Raw genomic sequence first — 16,484 nt, forward strand, 5'->3', positions numbered from 1 at the left:
GCTTTGCTATTTTTTAGCTTTAATTTTTTTGATATATTTAAAGATGAAAAAGGCTTGCACGTCGACTTGTAAATATTAAAAATGCTGGAGATATGCCTCTTTACTTTTAACACACGCGGCACATACGCCTTTTAATTATTAATAAATTTTAAATATCTCAAAAAAAAAAAAAAAAAAACTTGCAAAAGAATAGACAAATAATTTGCCAAAAAAATTTTTAGATCTATGCGCATTTCTTTAACCTTTTTTTAAAAAAGAAAAAAAAATTTCAAATAATTGTACTTGTGCTTTTTTTGAGCTTTAATTTTGTCTCAACAAACATTGTGGACATACGCCTATATTATTGACAATTAGCAAGCTTTAAATATATGATAAATTTACACGAAAAATAGAAGCAAATAATTATTGCCAAAAATAATTTTTAGCCATTGACTTTTATTAAATGTATATAAGAAAATAAAAGAAAGGTAAAAAATGGCACTTGTGCTTGTTTATGCGTTTAATGAGTAAAATGAAAAATAGTTATAGTTTAGTCTTGGTAAGTTTATTATATACATTAGTTATGAGAATTTTTGAAATTTGAGCTTCTACGAATTATGACGTCTGGTCAAATGACTTTAATATATATGCCTAGTATGTCTGGACTAGCAAATGTTATGATATGTTGATGATGTTGGTATAAATTTTAAACCAGCCCACACAACGTTATTCCATAATGTTTTTTTGACAAACACACACAATATATATATGCTAAATTTCGAGTGGGGACGATGATGTTTCATACAAAAATTTTAACGGTGTCATGCCGTATTCAGTTTGCACTGGATTCCAAAGCGAAATGTGAAACTTTTAAATACACAACATGAAATATCATAAATATATTTATTTTTCTTATTTTTATTTTTTTTTTTCATATATATATCATCTAATATGATTATTTTTATTTGAAATATATTTTTAACATCAGGATAATATTTTTAAAATCAAACTCCCATCATCAATGTGCGATCCAAAGTCCACACGGGGAATAAATAAATATAAATATTATTTAACAAAAATAAAAAAACATGTTTGACAAGTGGGCAAAGATAACAATAAAATAAAAAAATAATACGTATATATTTTATTATTGCGTAGACTTGCGAAATAGAGGATCCGGCTTCGGCCTAGAAAATGAGGGCGGAAGGAAACAAAACTTCTATATACTATTTGTTCATTTGCTCACGCAATTTTTTTATTTTTTCTTCTTTTATAATTTTTTTCCTCTCTCAGTTTTGTTTTGTTTGTATTATATTTTTTTTTTTTTTGGTCTTACTTGGACGCCAATTGCGCCATATTGCGAAATAATCGTTGGCGTTTGCGCCATGTTACGTCTAAATTCCGTATAGGCTGTGTTATCTTTTGATATACAATTTTATTTTCTCAAAATATCAATCATGTTTATTTAAAAATTTCATATATATTTTAATCCACAATCTAAAAAATACAAAAATATATTTATTTAAATATTTTTTAGTGCAATTATCTGATGAAATTTACAACAACTTTTCGCAAAACAATGTGTACATTTATGTCGCTATAATTTATCATCAAAAAAAACTAGGCTAGACAATATAAAACTAGAACATAAATTTATAATAAATTTAATCCTTCAATGACAATATATTATTCTTTCAATTATATAAAATCTTTCAAACAGAAAGTTGCTCTTATTATATTTTTTTTTTTTAAAATTAATTTATTCAACAAATATAATTATAAACAATTACCAATTATTTATATAATTAATTAAATTTTTATTTTACATAATAAAAAATGCATTTTCTCTTTTTATATATGATTTTTTCGCTAATCAATTTAATGATGTACCTATTATGTGAAAACGATATATAACCGGAGCACATGCGCGCATAAATCGACGTAGGTACACGCTACGCATCAGAGAGAACTGCGCCGCGACCTACTTAATGTTGTCTAGGCCACTGTTTATATATCTCAAAAGTATACCTCTTTTTTTTTTTTTAATACTTTTTCTCTTCTCTTATGTGTTGTCACAAGTCCACCGTTGAATTATTATCATCCATCGTGATTATCGGATGTTTTGTTCAGTTGTAAAAAATAAAAAAACATTATATATTTAAATAAATATTAAAATCACTATCAGACGCATATAAACAACCTAAATAAATACATAATAATAATTCTCTTTTATTTTATATCCATTGTTTATTATTTCTACGCAGTATTTTTTTTTTTTTTTTATTTTATTATACAACTTTGATATTAACATCGACTGACGTAAGTTTATCAAAAGAAAATAAAAAATTTCAATTAAAATTTAGGGCTGTATATCACATACAGCTGCCACCCTTATTTCAAAAACAGATATAATTTATATTTACATTTAAGTGTTTATCAAAGAATTTAAAAAAAAAAAATTTTTAATTAATTAAATTAAATAAGAAAGAATTAGCAAAAAAATTGTCTAAAAAATTTGATAAATTTTTAATTGTATTTGTTAATTAAATAATAGATAGCTTGTTAATTAATTTTTTAATAATATTTTTATATTAAATTATTAGTTTTTAGTATGGATAATTTTTTAGAGTACATTATTACAATGAAAATAATATTTAAAATTTATTTTTGCAATTGGTAAATTGATAGAATCACAAATGCGCATGATATAATTTTATTAAATTGACTCTTGTATACAGATGTTAATATACTTTTAATATTTTTTTTAAAGAGATATAAATTCAATGTTTAAATAATGGTGTGACAGGATGCTACTATAAAACGGATGTAATATATGTCAAAAGATTTCTTTAGCTTTCATAGCAAAAATATATCTCAAATTTGCCTGAAGTTTTCCAAGCGCAATGCAGTTAGTTGAACAATTTGAACTTCACCCTTTAATATCATCAATACACTAATAATTTTTTTTATTTTTTAACAATAACAATTGCTATTTACAATAAATAATATTATTTTTTTGTAAATATATCTAATTACCAAGTTCAATATATAATTTAAAAAAAAAAAAAAAAAAAATGGAGCAAAGGATTTTTAAATTAGTTTGTTTTTCATTTGTAATGATTCATTTTATTGCGTTTAATTTTACAACGGCATAACAGTGAGAAATGTTTGTAAACAACGGGACACCTGGTGGGGGGTCAAGGAGGTTAATAAAAGGGGGTCGATTGCGTTTATGGTTGCGCGGGTTGATGAAGAGAAAATGTGAAATACATAGGAAACAAAATGTTTGTACTTTCACCCTCGTCAGATGTGTTATGCAACTGACCTATTTAATATTATTACGTCTTTATATTTTGTTCTTTAAACAATTTTTCATTTATTTATTTTTTGTTTATTATATTAATAATATATTTATTAATTATTATTAATTATTTCTTGTTTTATTTATTTATTTATTTATAACACTCAATTTATGTATATAATTGCGGATTAAAAGAAAAAAAAAATCTGTCGGATTTTAATTTTATTTATGGGAAGACAAGACGCCGGAAACTCCCGTGAAGAACTACGTCAACCGGAAGTCAAGTCAAAGTCACACACGCTACATTTTTTTTTATATATATTATTTTGCTTCGTTACTTTTTGAATTTAATTTTTTTTATATGTTACCTTTCTTATTTTTTTTCTTTTAATTTATAATTGATTTTTATTTTCAATTTTTGTTATTTTGTTATAGTTGTTTTTTTTTACTTTTTCTATGTCTCGTGGTTTTTTTTTTATTTATTTTTATTTTTTCATCTCACTGAACGCGCGACTAAAGGTGGGTATCTTGCATAATAGTTTTAGTCTGGAAGTTATTTTTGTACATGTGGGCTTGTAATATATATTTCTGTATTTATAGAATATACACGAATTGACGGGACACGTGTCGTGCAAAATTTTTATATTATTGACTTTCACCTTTTTCTATTTTATATATAATATTGCAAAATATATAGCTATATTTAAACTTGTTGATTGGCTGTTTATTTTTAAAAATAATCAATACATGTCATCACATTGAGAGTTGAGAAGCGTATCTCTAAATTTTATTTTTTTTTAAATATAAAATAAATATCAATTGATAATGTGAAACAGTAGTATCTCCATGTAATTGTGCTTTGCTATTTTTTAGCTTTAATTTTTTTGATATATTTAAAGATGAAAAAGGCTTGCACGTCGACTTGTAAATATTAAAAATGCTGGAGATATGCCTCTTTACTTTTAACACACGCGGCACATACGCCTTTTAATTATTAATAAATTTTAAATATCTCAAAAAAAAAAAAAAAAAAACTTGCAAAAGAATAGACAAATAATTTGCCAAAAAAATTTTTAGATCTATGCGCATTTCTTTAACCTTTTTTTAAAAAAGAAAAAAAAATTTCAAATAATTGTACTTGTGCTTTTTTTGAGCTTTAATTTTGTCTCAACAAACATTGTGGACATACGCCTATATTATTGACAATTAGCAAGCTTTAAATATATGATAAATTTACACGAAAAATAGAAGCAAATAATTTGCCAAAAATAATTTTTAGCCATTGACTTTTATTAAATACCTTTAAGTAAATAAATAAAAAATTCTGAAAATTGTACTTACCCTTGTTTATATATAAATTTAATGCGACGATATTATGATATACTAAACATGAGTATTACGTGAGTCAACATTGTTGAATATTATGGATTAACAATATTTATATAGTATGGGTTAATCTATGACGACATGTGCGGCAATACGTGATTTGTAGTCAATGTCATGGTGGCTAAAAATAAACTACAATCATTTTCTACAATTGTTGAAACATTAGTCAACATGTTGTTGTTTTTCTATATACTTTTTTATTTTTATAAACTATCTAATATTAATTAATAATTTATTTTCATCATCATGATTCATTGAATATTATTATACATTTTTTTTTAATTCTAAATCAAACCAGCAGGTTTACATTTTTAAATCGTGAAAGTAAATTTACTTGTTTGTCATTCTCAAATTGGCAAATGAATTTTTTCAACGTTGATCACTATTATTTACCAGGTCACACAGTCTTATTTGCCTTCAGGCTGTAACCACGCCCGACATTTTAAAAATAAATTCATGATTAACTTATAGCATTGCACATTTTCAATCAATAGACCAGATTAATCAATCAATGACTATTTTTTTTTTCCCAAATTTTTTATCTATCTCAAAAGGAATTTTAAAAAGTTTCTTAAATTTATATTTTTTTAAACATTCTACTTTTTTTCTTTTACATATATTATAATTCAAGGCAAACAAGATTTTTAATTGCAGTTAAATAATCATAATAAAATTATTTATATTATAAAAGACCCGGAAATATTATTAAATTGATTAATTTTTTTTTTTTTTTTACATTTTTTATAAATAAAATTTACTTGTTTTTAATATTTTTATTTTTTTACTATCATCATGAAATTCCAATGGCCACTTGAACCTGCCGGAAATGAGGCCATTTATAATAACAATAATAACAATAATAATATTAATATTAATAGTAATTATTCTTGCGGAAACCGCGATGTATTAAATTTCAAAATAAGCTAAATGAAAACAAAATACATCGCAAAATCAAAACAAAAAATAAATATAATAAAATATAAAAAGAAAGTATATATATAAATTTTATTTACGTAGTTGTTTGTTGTTGTTGTTTTTGCAATTTAATGGAATGTTGGCCAGTACCGTTATGAAACTCCAAGAAATAATATCTATTTGTCGCAAAGAATATATATATTTCCAACAATTGTACAAATATTTGTAACACTTTCACCTTATCTAAAAAAAACCCAAATGAAATGTAATTTCTTCCATTTTGTTTTTTTGCTTTTCAACAGCCATTTTGTCATAATTTTTATTACGCATTTAATGAAATATTTGGTTCATCGATAAATACACATCGTCATGTATTAAGACCTCGGTACGATTTGTGCCAAGAGCTTTCCCAAGTTCGTGACCCAGTCGTATGTCTCGCCTCGCATACAAGTGTACGATGGGATTTTCCAGTATATTATTTTGCACTCTTGCACCACACAATATGTTAAACAGATAGCAAAAAAATAATAATCATAATTAAATTTAAATTAGTTAATAATTAACATTAATATAAATTAATTTTTTTTTTTTTTATATATTAAAAGTTAATCAAAATAAAAAAAATTTAACCTATAACCTAAAAAGAGATAAAAAAAATCTAACCTATAACCATTGTGGTTTTATTTTAAAACAAATAAATACAATTTAATTTAAATATAAATCTACAAGTACAGCTTGTATTTAGTTGTTTTTCTTTTGATGTATTTTCTCGACTTGTTTTTCTTTTTATTCTATTATTTTTATGTCTCGTTGAGGGAACATGGAAAGAATTGAGTGTATATATGTACGTTGGTGTCGGGATATGTGAAATAAATAAAGAAAAAAAAAAGGGCAAAGAGGAAAAGAGGGATTTTATTGTTGGAAAGACGATTGAAACTGATGCATCTAGAGCAGAGCTCGCGGAAGCAGATTGTCGAGCTAAGAATACCAAGTAGGCAATTTTGCCGGACGACCAAGACACCAAGACGAAAATGACAACGACGACGACAACTACGAGAATGTTGCAGACAATGGAATGTGTTATTTTGCGCATGCGTGAATCACGGGAATGCGGCCTCGTAACGGCACATCCGTTAACCATCGTGAGTGTGTTTGCATGGTTATTCCGAGGGACTTGTATTTGTATATATAAATTGGTCCCCACTTGCAAGCACCTTGCCAATAATTTATTTAAATAATTATCCTATTTATTTATAATAATAATTTTTTTTTTTTTGCGCTAAAATATATAAATAAACATCAACAATATACTGGCTATTATTAGAATATTTATTTGCAATAAAAAATAACAATAATTTATATTGTTTTTATTTAAACAAAAAAAAGGTTATTAATTTTTTTTAAGACATGCGTTGTTAAGACGCACACACACTCTTGTTTAATATATGTAGAAAAATATGTATTATTTTGTTTTATAATACGCATGCATATACAGACAAGAGTAATTTTATCCAATACACGAGTTATATAGTTTGTTGTGTATTTCTCCTCGTGGACATAACTATAAAAATCCACGTGTCGAGGTTACCAGACGATAAAACGCGCGCCTCGTAACTCCCGAGCGCATGGTACTCAACTGATATTTTTTTATTGTATTATTATTATGATAAATATTTATTGGTTTATTTTTTATTTTTATCTTGCTGTTGTTGTTGTTGTTGTTGATTTTTTCATTTTTTTATTTTCCATCTGTTGGTGGGATTATGCGTGTGTATGTTTTCCAAAATTATTGACATTATATTATTATTGATAATAAATATAATAATATACCTGATGGTACAAGGTGACGTTGCATGAGGATGGTCATGACAACCGGAAATGTTGGAATGCGGGTGAATTTAATGGTGTGTGTTCACCATGCACTTGAGCGAGTGAAAAAATTTAAGCTGGTTAATATATTGTTGCATTGAAAATATATATTTTATTTTAATTATTTTTGGCAAATTATTTGCTTCTATTTTTCGTGTAAATTTATCATATATTTAAAGCTTGCTAATTGTCAATAATATAGGCGTATGTCCACAATGTTTGTTGAGACAAAATTAAAGCTCAAAAAAAGCACAAGTACAATTATTTGAAATTTTTTTTTCTTTTTTAAAAAAAGGTTAAAGAAATGCGCATAGATCTAAAAATTTTTTTGGCAAATTATTTGTCTATTCTTTTGCAAGTTTTTTTTTTTTTTTTTTTTGAGATATTTAAAATTTATTAATAATTAAAAGGCGTATGTGCCGCGTGTGTTAAAAGTAAAGAGGCATATCTCCAGCATTTTTAATATTTACAAGTCGACGTGCAAGCCTTTTTCATCTTTAAATATATCAAAAAAATTAAAGCTAAAAAATAGCAAAGAACAATCACATGGAGATACGACTGTTTACCATTATCAATTGATATTTATTCTCTTTTTACTGTAATTTTTTTTACGACATTTAAACAATGTAATGAATAAAAAAAAAACACCGTGGTTAAGTAAAAAAAAAAAATATTCGGAGATACGCTTTCTTATCATTGAAACAGAATTATTTATTTTTTTTTTGGGTACTTGTGATTCTTAAATTTTGATGTGACGATATATTGAAGAATTAATGGATCATGATGATGATATGTCAAAAGAAAAAAAAAAAAAATACCCAAATAAAAAAGAAATAAAATAAATGACAAAAAGTTTTTGAAATATGTATGCCTAAAATGCGAATGAGAATAATAATACTTGAAAGGAAGAGGTATATAAGTAAGGTGGTGAATGAGGTGGATGGACTATAAGGTATATAGCAAGAGTAGAGTACTGGAATGCGCTTCCAGAGGCCATTTCAGTTCGATGTCCTCCGGGCGCGTTCTTGCCGTGCCCGTATTGGTCGTTGTTATTTTCCTCTCGTTCACAACGTCTTCCTTTTAAATACTCTCTTTATCCATCACACAAATAAATATAAATTAATTTCAATTACATTTTTCATCAATCAATCAATATATACTCCTCATTATAATCCATACATAAATTCAAAAAAACATTTTTCTATTTTAAATTATATATCCAAAAATTTTTAGTCTAGATTATTTTTCTTTTTCCCTTTCAGTTTTTCTTTTTTTCCTCTTAATATTTATGACTTTTATATATTTTTATTTTTCTATCTTTTCCATCTTTCAACGATCATCATTCTTATATACATTTTAAAAACTAAAATTAACAGATTCATTTCTCAGAAAAAATTTAAAAAAAAAAAAAAAAAATACCAACATGTCTAATTGATTGACATAAAAAGATATAAATATATTTTCATTATATTTTTTTAAAATAAAAACTTAAAAGGTCGTCTCCATGCCCTTTTAAATATATATTTATTTTTTCTCTTAAAAATACCGCTAAACTGATAACGAAAATACTAAAATTTCTAAAAGAAAAACATCTTAATAAAATGTCATTATTATATTTTGTCATATAAAAAATTAATAATTAGTTAAATATAAATTTTTTTGTATATTTGACGGTTTTTCCAATATACATACATAGAAGGACAAAGTATTATTAATATGTGTGTATAAGTCTCGTGTGCACGAGTCGATGTCCGAGCTATGCATCCTCGCATTCCACTCTCACGCTGCTGAGAACGGACCCGCGGCCCACACACATCTATCGGTACGCCGTTGGAGGGCAACGAGGCAAAAGAGGACCCAACACTGGCCACCGTCCACGTATATAATAAGCCTCGGGACTTTGGGACCCACATACCCACACACACTAAAATTTTTTTCTCTTTATTTTTTCATCTTATTCATCTTATTTACGTTTTTTTTTTTTTTTTGTCCAGTTTCGTACTTTTTTTCTTTTAACATCTTTCTTTTTCATTTCATTCCTCTTCCTTTCTGTTTTTTTTTTTTTTTTTTTATTAACCAATCTTTCTATACGTTATAAAAAATCCACATGTGTATCTAATGTATATATATATTATTAAAATGTGTATGTATTTTAAAATGTGTGGCGAAATCAGGCAAATATTCGGAGCAGAAAATAACGAGGTGCCAGAAGGACGCCAATCAGACTTTTGTAGCATATACGAAAAATTGTCTGATCTTTTGCCGGCATTGATTAAAATATCCGTTTTAAAAGATAAATAAAATATATATATATAAATTATTATAATTGAACCAACCAACTTCATCAAGTAAATATTTTTTTTTTTTTCGATTTAAATATTTTCGAAATTTTCATATGATTTTTACATATTTATATATCAAAGTACGGTATACATTTGGTTAATCAAATTGGCATCAATCAAATAACAAAAAAAATTTAAAAAAAATATAAAGAGAAAATAAATGTATTACGTCAATTGGATTTAGATTGTTGTGGGCGTAAATAGTGACAATTAAAAATGAAATAAAATTAAAATATAATTCTATTGACGTTGTAAATTTAAGCCACGCTTTTATATACGTATTTTATATTTTATTATATCGATATCAGCAACGTAGTTGTGTTGATAACACAATCCATGTCGACAATATACCTGCGTATATATTTTAAAACATTTTATGACACGTGATTTTACACTCATGACGACACAATGTCATCATAATTTTTGCGTAGTCATAAAAAAAAATATAAAAAAAAATATAAATAATAATAATAAACACAATATTACTTTCAATTTTAAATCAATTTTTTTTTTTTTCTTTTATTATTTTCATTGTCGTATGCTGTTAATTATTTTTTTTTTTCTTTTTAATTTTTATTTCTTACAATCGTCATCAATTTGACAGTCAAAATTCTTACGTCAATGAATTAACGATATAATGTTGGTATATATATGTAGAGCGAATTGTGTACACCTGATAATGTCGATGAACTGGTGAATGGTGTTATAGAAATTGCTGAAAGTATTAAATTAAATTTTTAAAATGTCAAATTTCATTTAAAGGGAAAAAAAGTTGAATTTTTTTAGGTAAGAAATTTTTTTATTTTTGTATATTTATGATAATTTTTATTTTTAATTTTTTACTTTGTACTTTGATTCATAAATTGTAATTTTTTTTTTTCGTTTTTTTATATTTTTATTGAATGGGTGTGAGTTGATTTACTTTATGTTACGAATCGTTATGTATCACAATATAAGGTCTCGTCACCCCGGATAACGATAAGACCTTCATCATTTAATTTGTTGTTATTTTATGTTTATAAATACAGTATGGATTTATTTATTTTAATGAAATAATTTCAAGTGATAATATTTATATCAATAAAATTATTATGCAGGCGTATAATAATAAAATCGTAATGTATTATATGATAATTTTTTTTTTTGGGTTTTTTAAATTTTTTTAATGATTTTTTCAAGAAAAAGAAAGTTTTTTATTTATAAATATTAAATTTAAAAAGTATTATTAATGGTGATTAATATTTTGGGTTGTATGTTGAATGTTTAATTTATTTTTTAGTTGATATTATAGTTTTTTTTTAATATTTTTTATTTTATTTTATTATGAAAAGATAAGGTTAATACAATTTCCGTGAAAATATTAATATTTTTATTTTATTAGCTACTTAAAATTTGCAATTTTGTTGGATTAAATAAAAAATTAAATTTTATTTATATATAGATTATGTATGCACGTGTTTACAATGATAAGACGTCTGAAAAATAAATGTGCAAAACAGGTGCAATGAAAAATCAACGTAAAGGTCAAAGAAAAAAAATATATCATATTAAAAAAAAAAAAAAAAAAAAAAATGAGACACGCGTGTATGACATTGAATAAACCAAGACGAGAAAACACCTCAGCATTCTCAGTAAAAATATATAAATAAAAATATGTCGTTCATCAAATAATTAAAATTTTTATTTGTTTTTTTTTTAAATATTATGTATAATATATTAATGCTAAAATAATATTTTTTGATATTTATGTAAAGGAAAAAAAACATACAGATATAATTAATTAATATTGTTCCATTAACATTGAACAATTCTAAATGCCAAAAAAAAATTTACTTTCAATAACAAAATTGCTATTTTTTAGCTTTAATTTTTTTGATATATTTAAAGATGAAAAAAGCTTGCACGTCGACTTGTAAATATTAAAAATGCTGGAGATATGCCTCTTTACTTTTAACACACGCGGCACATACGCCTTTTAATTATTAATAAATTTTAAATATCTCAAAAAAAAATAAAAAAAAACTTGCAAAAGAATAGACAAATAATTTGCCAAAAAAATTTTTAGATCTATGCGCATTTTTTTAACCTTTTTTTAAAAAAGAAAAAAAAATTTCAAATAATTGTACTTGTGCTTTTTTTGAGCTTTAATTTTGTCTCAACAAACATTGTGGACATACGCCTATATTATTGACAATTATCAAGCTTTAAATATATGATAAATTTACACGAAAAATAGAAGCAAATAATTTGCCAAAAATAATTAATTTAATTAGTACCTCACTGATGATTTAAATTTTTTATCATACGTATATTTAAAAAAAAAATTTATATAGAAAGTAAATAAATTTTTCAAGTTAAATTTGCAAAATGAAAAATATATAAAAATAAAAAAAATAAAGTTTGAAAAACGTGCTCGTCACTGGGTACATCCGGTATAGTCGTTTGAATCGCGGGAAGGAAGTCCCTATAAGAGTCAAGCTAATTGCTAATCGAGTCGACATCCGCGTCGTTTATCTGAATACACGCGCGTAAGTAATATATACACACACATATATATATTATCCATATGAATATTTCATACAAGACACGCGCATAAAAAAAATTTCTAGATTCGTGATCAGTAAGAAAAATAAAAAAATTAAAAGAAAAAAAAAAAAAACAATAATATTATTTGGAAATATATTTATTTTGTTCGATGAATATTTGGACTTTGTCGTTGTTCCATGCCAGACTTCCACGAATTATGTATTATATATATACACGTCATCGAAATTTCTAGTCAATCCCTTGGGCGATGATTTAATAAATAATAATAATTAAATATATTGATTAATTCAGTATTTATTATATTTAAAAATCAGATAAATACAAATTGATGTTAATGATATAAAAATATATTTGATAATTGAGATAATCGATTGTTAATTTTATAAAATATTTGCGCACTTTATTATCTGATAAATTTTTTAAACATCATGTTTGACCAATTTTTTACTTTGTCATGATGAACTTTTCACTACAAAATAAAGTTCATAATATATTTATAAACTTTTATTTTAAATTATCTATAAATTTTTTATTTTATTTATTCAATTCTTGGAAATATAATTTTTATATAATTTTTTTTAACATTTAAATGGAAAAGTTTAAATTTAAATTTTCAACTTAATTTTTTTTATATTTATTGATTTATTATTATTATTATTTTTTTTAAAATAATCAATTGACCTACGTAGGTTGAATTTCTCCAATTTTTAACTCGTTAAAATCATCACATTTATTTTTAAATCGTAATTATCTATAAAAAATTTCTATTTATAAATATATCCTGTTTTTTTAATGTGAAAATGAAAATAACAAAGTTGATATAATGAATAATTTGACAAAAACAATCTGACTCAGTTCAATGATAAGGAAAAAAATCTGGTAAATTTTTTTGGTAAATCCCATATGACGTTGTCTGTAGAAACCCATGTTTATAAATTTAATATTATGATAAAAATTTCCTCAAAATAATCTCCTGTAGATAACAAAATTAAATTAAACAAAAAATACAAGAGAAGTTTTGTCTATGAAAATATAGATAAACAACTTGTGATTATTTTTTTTATGTGAAATTTAATTTTGAGATTTATGGTTGTAATGATGTAGTGAGAAGAGACAATTTATTATAATTATATGATGTCGGCATCTGTGCTTGTTTGTCTAAAAGTTAAATGTCATTTGTCATTTGTCTATGAGCATTACAATTATCACGGCAAATAGACAAAAGATTTGTAAATACACTAAACGGATTATGACTTTTAACTGACCATGCACAGTCGAATGCCATATGTTTTTAGAAAATAAAAATTCCAAGTGACAAGAAGCCAACTGTCTTTCCAGAAAATATAGAAGAACCTTTTGAATTTTCTTCTCGCACATTTTAAACATATTATTTTTCGGTTGATATAATTTTATTCAATACGATTTAACAATATTTTTTGTGTCATAAATTTTTATCACAACGTAATATTTGATCTACAAAATCAGAAACTGCAAAATTAATCTATAGAAATTTTTTTTCCCATAAATAATGAAAGACTAAAAATTATTAATATCAAGGAGCGATAAATAGGCTTATTATTTTCATTAAATATCATAATTATAAGTGTTTTTTTTTTTTATTAAACATCTGCTCAAGAAAATTTAAAAATAGATTTAAAAATTTATCAATAAATCATAGCAATGATGACAAATTTAGTCTAGCTCCATAATTTAACAGAAAAAATAGACAAATAATTTATTAATAATTTTTTTATTCAAAATATTGTTGAAAATTTTCATCACCTGGTTAAATAAAAAATATAATTTTCAATATTATTTATAAAAATCCTAATGACACATTTTTTACTCCAAAAATATGATATTTTCAAAGGAAAAATAAAAAACACAACAACCCCATATGTAAAAAAAAAATACTCCGAAAAATTGACTAAAAAAATAAAAACATCTCCTGGAAAATTCATTCCAAGAATTATGAGGTCAAAAAAAAAAAAAAAAAGACTGAAAATAGTAGTCTAAGAATTTTTTTATAAATTTAAAAAATAAAATCCAAGAATTAACCGGATACAAGCCAGAATAGAAAATCCAATTTTTCTTCGTTGTTATTCTGAGAATTTTACTTTTTTTTTTTTTTATAAACAAATACAACTGTAAAAAAAAAAAAATATCTAAAATTAAGTGTATTTAAAAATAGTAATGATTATTTTAATCACAATCAATGATAATTATTGAAAAAAATAATTTAAACTCATTTTTAAAAATAATTTTCCAGCATGTCATGTAGTTATCGTAGCGATACACAGTCATAAAAAAAAAACACACAACATTTAAGGCGATAAAAGAGGTATATTGAGAGGCAATTGTACTATGTCCCAGGCGGGGTGGAGGGAACATTAAGGGGTGGTTATTTTGGCGCCGTCGATGGAATTCCCTTTCCCGCCTTCTCCCACTCATTATATTCATAAAAGCGCGCGCATTTTTCCATTTCCTCTAACGCCTCCCCACCACCCCTTTGCTTTATTTACTTTTTTTTTTATTTATCTTAAACTACCCGTTTAATTTTTTACTCATATAATTAACCCCAATTTTTCCATGACAATAATAAATATTAATATTTAAATGTATTTCATAATTTTTTTTATTTTTTAATAATTTTTTCCTTAATAATTATGATTATTTTTTTGAGATAAGATTGTAGTATTGAAAAACAAGTAAAAATATTTTTAAATTATGAAAAAAAAAATTGGAGTCAAAATGAAAAATAAGTTCGAATGATTTTATCAATTTAAAAAAAATTTTTTTTTTGAAATTTATGTATATTATGAGTTTGGAAATTAGTTGTGTTGTATGATGTGGGTTTATTTATTTTTTTTTTATTTTCATTTATGTATGGCATGCGGGGGTAGTCAGTAGTAATTTTTTTTTCTTTTTTTTTTGGTGGGATTTAACTGTGGGAAGCAGGTGAGGAGTGGAAAGCGCGCAAATGATCAAAGACGAAAATAGTGGGGATAAGGAAAAGGCAAAGAGGCGTTTAAGACGGGTAGTGCGGGGGGTTGTTATGTACAATTTAAGAGGGGGTAAAACGCGCGGGCAAGCAGACAGCAAGTTGCAAGTTCTAGCAAGCCGACGCCGCCCGAACAAATTCAGTAAGCAAACGGCAGTCGTTACTCAACATACGTCAAAAATTTAAACGACAACAAATACATACTAAACTAAAAGAACAACATCTTTTAAAAATTATATTTATTTATTTTTTAATTTATAAATAATTTATTTATACTGAGTCAAGTTTTATAATAAATTTATTTTTTGTTTTTTCGTTTTATTTTTAATTTTTATTATTTTTTTTTTTAAATTAATTTTATCAAGTTGTTTTTTTTTTTTTTTTGGTAAATACTCCAAAAATCATCAAGTTATAAGTTTGTGAAATTAAAAAAAAAAAAAAAAACATTTTTAAATAAACAAATAAGGACAATTGTTAGTTTAAAAAAAAAAAAAAAACTTTTGGATTTTTTATTATCAAAGTGGCTTTTAACATTCAAACTGGAGTCGAACAAGAAATTTGTGTCGCGATTACATCGCGGCTACAGGAGAATTAAAAAACTTTTCAAGGTAAAAATTAAAAAGTCTATTTCAAAAATAAATAAATCAAAATTTAAAATAAATTATAATTCAATTAAATACACACATAGTTTTGTATATAAAATGAAAAAAAAAAAAAAATTTTTCAAGAAACGTTTACATTAAATGCTCATTAAAATTTGAATAATTAAATTTAAAAAAAGGCACGCGTGTTTGTTGGCAACTTGGTTAATATATTTAACGTAAATAATTACCCCTCTCAGTTATCATACCAAAGGGGAAACTTGAAAGTTGTTTACTATATAAAAAAAATAAAAAACAACTCAAAAAGTAAAAATGAAAATTCTGTATATAGACTTCTTCATGTTCTCTTTTTGCCTCTTGATATTTTTTTTTTTTTAATAATATTTTTTTCCTCCTCTTTTCATGTCTGGCCCCTGTGGCAGCTGCTGTTTTTGTTGGATCAATCGAGACATTTACAGACCCCTTGTAATTTTCAACCTAAAATACATAAAAACTCCGAAAAAAAATATTCTATTTTTCATCAATTTTATCAACTAAAAAAC

At 24.6% G+C, this 16,484-nt stretch overlaps 1 protein-coding gene across 3 annotated transcripts in view; it reads left to right on the forward strand.

The window, feature by feature from the left end:
* The window catches only part of LOC122850106 (3-phosphoinositide-dependent protein kinase 1), a 43,802-nt gene that overhangs the window by 21,206 nt on the left and 6,112 nt on the right, over positions 1-16,484 (forward strand). Inside the window, exon 1 of one of the 3 annotated variants that reach the window (XM_044149128.1) lies at positions 15,470-15,948. The exons of the other annotated variants lie outside the window; for them this stretch is intronic. The gene's annotated coding sequence lies outside the window, so the exon portion shown is untranslated. Of the gene's footprint in view, positions 1-15,469; positions 15,949-16,484 lie in introns of those variants that run through there. 3 annotated transcript variants of the gene reach the window in all.

This window comes from Aphidius gifuensis, linkage group LG2 (genome assembly GCF_014905175.1).
Source record: "Aphidius gifuensis isolate YNYX2018 linkage group LG2, ASM1490517v1, whole genome shotgun sequence".
NCBI lineage: Eukaryota > Metazoa > Arthropoda > Insecta > Hymenoptera > Braconidae > Aphidius > Aphidius gifuensis.